Source organism: Juglans microcarpa x Juglans regia, chromosome 3D (assembly GCF_004785595.1).
Source record: "Juglans microcarpa x Juglans regia isolate MS1-56 chromosome 3D, Jm3101_v1.0, whole genome shotgun sequence".
Taxonomy (NCBI): Eukaryota; Viridiplantae; Streptophyta; class Magnoliopsida; order Fagales; family Juglandaceae; genus Juglans; species Juglans microcarpa x Juglans regia.
The window spans coordinates 24,332,154-24,339,615 of NC_054598.1; the positions used below are offsets into that span (position 1 = coordinate 24,332,154).

Sequence of the window (7,462 nt, forward strand, 5' to 3'; positions counted from 1 at the left end):
TTAAAATCCCAACACTCTGTACCATTAAGGCTTAAGAAGCAGCAGATACATTGCATTTGAAAATACTGGGCAAAAAGAGAGAGAGAGACAAACAGCAGGGGGATTCAAAATTATAAAAGCAACAACCAAGAAGATAGTGGATAGCTCGAGCTGTACAAGCAATAAAAAGGAGCTGCAGCACCAGCAACTTGCACTTATAGCTATAAGAATCAATACCGGGCCTTGACTGTGTTCTATTTGTCAGCAGCATCAGCAGTGGGAGTTTTACCCTTTGAGGTTGAATCTCGAAGGGATGTAGAGTCCATGCTTCTGGTTCGCTGAAGGCTTGGGGAGCGGTGAAGCCTGCAACGGAAGGAACCTGCATGCGTGGTGGGAGAGCATAGACAGTTGCCCCTCCCAGTACTAGGCTGTCTTGTCAGCCGGCCAGAAATGCCTGGCATATGTTCACCATGCGTTGGAATCTCCACCTTCATCTCCTTGTTGGCCATCTCGATTGAGGTTTCTTTGGTCTCTTCTGCAATTTCTCAATGTTCAGCAACAATTATCAATAGGTCTAAGAAAACAGATCAGAATACAGGTGAGATCATGGAGAACGGAAGAGATTTTGGTACCTTTGGAAAGCTCTTCAATGGCCTGTTTTCAGCAAAGAATTAAACTAAACTAGCCCACCACCTTGGATGTGGATAAGATAAAGAAACAGATGGAATTTGGTTAATTAAGGCTAAAAGATAGAAAAAGGTGATGGGGGCGTGAACTCCAACTCAAGATTTAAGATGATTATAGATAGATAAGCACTATCTTTATGTCCTCTTTTCACGGGTGGGATAATCGGATTCCATTAACCTCCAACTTCATTTGTCAACTTTTGTTAATGCTTCAACCACTCCAAAACAGTACCCATCATCAATCAGATTCAGACCAGACCCATAATTAGTTTTCTTGTTATCCATCTCACTTTTTTGTGCACTGTTACGTTGAATTATGGGAGATGTTATCCCTGAAAATCCTTTTTTTTAGGTCCCACCATCACGGGAGACATCCTCCTGCTTGCCAGTTAGTTCATTACCTGTGGGTCACAGATATCACTTGAATGTTGAATGCAGAGTAAAATGATTTGAAAAATACTATTATGTCCACTCCTCTTGACACTTTCATTTGTCTATAGGTCAAAAAAATTTTTTTTTTATTTAGTAATTAAAGAAGTGATTTTAAATGTATTGGTATATTTTTTTATTTTTTAAATGTATTTAAATATGTTAAAAAATGAAAAAAAAAAAAACTTTTTTATGGTGTATTTTTTTATTTTTTAAATATATTTAAATATGTTAAAAAAATATGAAAAAAAAAAAATTTTTTTACGCTGGGCATACCGCCCAGCGGTCAAGATGGGGCGGCATAGTAGCCGCACCCTAAAAAAAAAAAAATTGTATTTTCAAATCAGTTTGTAGACCACACAAAATAAAGTATTTATCAAGCATAATTTAATTTAGAAGATAAATTTTGAACTTTACAAATCAAATTTTACCATTTAATTAATGTAAATAATGTACTCTATACACCGTCTTGAAAATAGAATACCTTATTTTATATTGAGCAATGCTAGATACAATTTCCATTTGAGGACTGCAATGCAAGCCTAGATAATTTATCTTTAAAATTTTTTAAAATTACAAAACTATTCCTCCTAAAATGATGATTTTTCTCATTTAATAAATGCCTGCACATATAATCCCCAAGTACAGACTGCAAATAGAATTTCTCTTTTATATTCTATTATACAAGGAGTTAAGAAAATGTTAATATAATTAGGTCAGTACTTTATTAAAAGTAATTTTAATTTTAAATAATTACTATTCATTTGAAAAAAATCTAAATTTATCATTTATCCAAATAAAAAATTCTTTCTAGAAGAGATCCATGCTTCTCGCATCTGGTACCGTTGCAAAAATGAGTTAAAAGTAAGAAGAGTCAGAGTTAGAGTCGGAGTATGCTAAGTCAAAAGATGTAGGAGGTTAGGAGTTACCAGGAGGATAATTAATGTAATTTGTAATGAGATTTGACAGCTATGTTTTTTTTAGAGCTTTTGATGTAAATTACTAAATATGACTTCTATAGTCTTTTTTGTTATTTCTTTTTTTTAGACCTTTTAATTTTCAATTTTTGAAACCTGTATAATTTTTAGTTTTCATTATCTATGCTTGGGAATATTTTTTCTTTCTTTCTTTCTTTTAGCATGCAGATTTGATTCTTTGTTAGTATGTTACTTATATGATGTGCATCATATAATTTTCAGTTTTCAATTTAACCTTGTTTAAATTGTTTGGATGGATATAGAAAATTTTTATTTTTTTGTAGTAAAATCTTTTATTCAAATTTATTGTATATAGACAATTTTCCTTTTATGATTATTTTTATTTTCCTTTCAAGTTCTTTTTTGATATTTTTTTACTTAAAATTAGATAAAATGTTAGTGGTCTTTCATTGTTGGACCGAAAAACAGTGGATATAAGGATTGGGCCATTGGCCATTTGGTACAGGGTTGGACTGAACAGACGGACCGACCAAACCGGATCTGTCCTTATGCATGTTTGGTCCGGTCTAGGATGGGAAAATACTGGACCAAAGAGGTCTGATCCAGTCGGGTCCACAAAACCTCGTCCGGACCGAATTCACCCATAGTCATGTGGCACCCAATGAGCACACTTTTCATAACTCATCTCAACTGATCTCATCTAATCATTACCACACAAAATAAAATAAACAATTTAACTTTTTCAAATCCCAAAATAAAAATAATATTTAAAAAATATATTATAACAATATTTTATTCAACTTTTAACTTTAATCTCAATTTATCCTATTTCATCTATAAAAACAAATGAGGTCTAACTTTTTTGGGTTGGGCCAATTAAGGAACCAGTGGATCTCGGCTCAAGAAAGTAGAAAACTCAATTTTCAATCCAATTTTGGGTGGGTTATTTCCAAAGTTTTAAATACCATTGTGGTGACCGTGTTGGTTAAGGTACTGGAACAAAATAGTTTCGTACCAGTATCATTTTGGGTACTGTTTCGGAATAGTCTATATATAGATAAATTAATTATATATGTATAAATTATATTTCAAAATAACATCTATGCAAGTCTTAAAAAGTTAAAACATATATTTATAACACTCAATAATACTTCTAAGTTCTCAATCCAACTATTAAAAAAAATAATTACTCATCTTCATCACGAAAATGGGAGTAGAGATTTAATTTTCAGTCCTTGAGAAAAGGGGATTAAAAAAGTTAAGAGAATAGTGTTTACATGTGTGAATTGGAGTGAAAATTACGAAAATACATTGAAAATACAAAAATACAAATTTCAGCCAACACACTGAAAACCAGCCGGTATTGACCGAAACGCACCAAAATAGCCAGTATTTGATACGGTACAAAACACTTATTTCTCTCGTGCCGATTACTAGTCCGGTACGGTAAATATCGATACGGCACGATATTCAAAACCTTGGTTATTTCGCCTCAAACTAGGGAAGTAAGAAAAAATCAAAAAACCGGTTGAGCCAGACCGGACCAGACTAAACTGATGGGTTTGGTCCGGTTTGTAACCAGTCCAGTGTGGTACCGATTTTTGAAAATTAAAATCGGTTTAAATCGAACCGGATCGGTACGTATATATTTTTAATTTTTTATATTATTATTATATATATTATATGCTAAATTTCTAATTAATATAATATGAAATTCTAATCGTATTATTTAAGCCTATTAATTTTATAACATTTTTACTAGATAATTAGAAATTAATTATACTTTTTTAATCTCATTATTCAAGTTTATTAATCTCACTAATAAGTTAGACACTACTTATATTATACTACTATAGTTGAACATTAAAGAATTAGTAATTGTTAATAATAAATACTAAATTCTAACAATTAAGTTTAGTATTAAAAAAATTATAATATTAAACATATATAGCGTCACATGTGTAAATGGTAAATCAGAAAATCGGATCAGATCGGACCGAAACCAGAAAAATCAAAAGTTTCGATTGAATCAGTTCGTGTCAGTTCTTAAATTGCCTATACCGGTATATACTGGTTCAATTCTAAAATTTATCCAAAACCGGACCAGTTACGCCTCTATTTCAAACCAACCTGGGCACAACTAACCAAATTTACTATAGAGATTTTTAAATAATATTTTATATGATATTTTATTTTTTAAGTAGTTACGTAAATTGAAATCAAGTAGTTATGTAATTCTCTTCTAACTAATTATAAACAATTATGTAATTTTCTTCTAACATAATTATTTATGCGTAGATTATATAAAATATTGAAGATAAGGATTTTAAGATAGAGTATAACTATTAATGATTGATAATACGCATATTATTAACATTATTAATTTATTACACTTCATTAAATTATTTAATTAGTTTATACCTAGTTAGACAAGTTAGATTAAATCATTCGTTTTAATATTTTTTATATCATTTTAGATACCTGAAAAAAAAAAGGGACTCATCACAATACTCCGATAAGACCAACCAGATCGAACCAAATTAGTCCTTTTGGTTTGGCCTGGTATTTTGGGGGACCGAAAGAACCAGTCCGATTGGACTGGAGTGATTACACCACTATATTGTGATGTAAATTGCTTTCTTCCGCAATAAAATAATATCTTCAGCTGAATCTTTCCTCACATTATCAATTTTAGCCCTTTAGGCCCTCCCTATGCTTTTTAACGCCACGAGTATCTAAAATCATTTTTTTTTCCCGACCATCTTAATTTGTCAATTTCTTGCTTCCAAAGAACTCAACATATCATCTTTCCAAGTTCCTTCTATTTCTTAGGAGCATAGAATCTAAAGGAAAAATATATCTTCAAGTTCCTTCTAAATTTGAGAGCCTCAAATGGAAAATAGATAAACACATCAAGTGGGTTTTCTAATATTTATTGATACACATATAAATATTTCGAACATGTTTAAATGAACAATAAATGTTTCTTTATACGAATTTCAATAAATATTGTATGGTTCACTTGATATGTTTATTTCTCTCTTACTTGAGACCATCAAATTCAAATAAGAATTTGAAGGGAACTCAATTTGAATCAACATGCCCTATTATTGAAGGAATCAACATGATTACAACTACCACACATCTGTTAGGGACCTAGGTCAAATCCCTAAACACTATGATCTTCACACCAATGGTAACCTTGTGATGACCGAACCTTTGTTCCTCTCTTGCTTGGTTCTTGAATAATGGTGGTCAAGATGACCACTTTGGTATGGTGAGGTTAGGTGTTTAGGCTAAAATTGATGTATGAAATGGTAGAAAAGGTCAATGAAGTGTATGGGCTACAATGGTGTAAGGGGCGCACGGCACTAGTGTGGAGCTAGGGTTGGCGCCACTTGGGAGTTAGAGTTTAGGGTTTGGAAGATGAAGTTGGGCGGCTAGGGTTTAGGTTTAGGGTTTGTTTTAGGGTTTGGAGGTGGGTGGCTAGGGTTGGACGGCCACAAGGGTTTGACTTGGTTGCTTGATTGAGTGATTTTAGCAAAGGTTCCTAAAATCTAGGAACTCAATTTGGGAAGGGATATGGCCGGTTATGGGGATGTGATTGGGTCAACTAGGATTCCTAAATTATAGGAACTCTAATATGGAAAAGAGAGTGCCAGCTAGGTCAAGTCTCACTATGGCAAGTAATTGCCGAAAATGAATATGAGTTGGCAAGGGTAATGTGTTTCGGCTAGGGTAGGGTTTGATGAGACAAATCAATTATGGAAAGTTGACAAACACTATGGTGGTTGACTTTTATGGATTCGGTGGATTGGAAGAGCAAAAATATGATGATCACCAAGAACACAATGAAGAACACTCAAGAACAAAAGCAACAATACTTATGAACTTGAATGAACAAAAGGACAAACAATGATAATTCAATACTTGATTCACGAATTGCACAATAATTGAATAAAACTCATATATTGATAAACACAACTTGGATTCACGAATTGCACCAAGTTGCAAGAAAACAAGATAACTGAATTACACCTATTCAATGAATTGCAAGGTGTAATCCTCTCTTTGGGATTCATGAATTTCACCCAAAAAGCCCAAGTGCAAAGGTACCGTTTATGATCTCTCAAACAACAGTCTTCCCTCTAGGAGTTTTGCCAAAAAATTCTAAGGCAAGTGAATGGAGTTCTATTTATAAGCAATACAATTTGAAAACCCCCAATAGGTCCCTTAAAATAAATAAATAAATCAAATAAAATAAATAAAATAAATAACATGATAGTGGTCATGGACCAAGTCTAGCTGTGGCATGCATGGCCCATGGTGGGCTAGGTTGGTGCATGGTGGTCTTCGGGTTGGTCCATGGCTAGGTGGTGTGGCATGGCTTGCTGATGGTGAGCCATGGTGGTGTGATGCATGGCCCAGGCTGGTGGCCTAAGCGCTGAGGCTGCAAGGCATGGGCTGGAGCCATGCGCTGAATGGCATGCCACTGACCTGCTCTGCAAGGCACGGGCTGGAGTCGTGCGCTAGATGGCATGCTGTGAGGCATGCCACTAACCTCGTTGGTGTGCGGCAGGGCTGTGCATGTGCACGCACGCGCGCACTGGGTGGGCTGGATGTGCCTCGCATGGCTGGCCTTACGGCACATGGCCCTTCAAGGGCCACATGGCCCTTCAAGGTGCGCATGGGCCTGCGCACTGAAGCACGCATGCGTGCACGGCCCAATGTTGCACGCATCGCCGCGCGCATGGCTGCGCGCATGGGCAAGTGCTCATTAACCTCGCTGGCCCGTATGCTGAGCTCCCCGTATGTGCCATCGCGCAGGCCAAGGCATGCATGCATGCTGGGCACCCCGTGTGTGTCACCCCACGAGCCAAGGCATGCTTGTGGGCTAGCCAAGGTGTTTGTCTCCACCATGACTAGGGCATGTGCGGCATCTCTAGAAGCAACTCAACGTGGAGGTCTAACAACATCACTCCCCTCACAAAACTAATTACAATCAGCCTATGGATCCATATTCTTCCCTTAGCTAGCAGTTTCCTTATTTATTTTGATTTTGTATAAGATATATACCTTGTAGTGTAACTTTGTCAAAACCCATAGATTGATATGCATTGTCTGTAACATATACAATTAAACACTACAAGAAAATAGGTTTTTTTCAGCGATCTTAAAATTGCTGCAAATAGTCCTTATTTGCGACGCGTTAATTTTTTTGCAAAGTTGGAAAATGCTAGGGAGAATGGTACTGTTCATTTTTTGCAACGATTTATATCGTCACAAGAAAATATTGTTACTTTAGCAACATCTTATTTCCGTCAAATAGGGAAATCGCCATAATAGACAATTATTGCAGCAAAAATTGTGGTCGTAAAAGTTATATCTAGTCAATGAATGCTTACTTTAGGCGAATGAGAATCGCTTGAA

At 35.2% G+C, this 7,462-nt stretch overlaps 1 long non-coding RNA gene across 1 annotated transcript; it reads right to left on the reverse strand.

The window, feature by feature from the left end:
• On the reverse strand, window positions 1-1,111 carry LOC121256407. Its single transcript, XR_005938983.1, has 2 exons — window positions 612-1,111; window positions 1-514 (listed from the first exon to the last, which is right to left on the reverse strand). It is a non-coding gene; the product is annotated as an uncharacterized LOC121256407 (long non-coding RNA).
• Window positions 1,112-7,462: the final 6,351 nt, after the last annotated feature.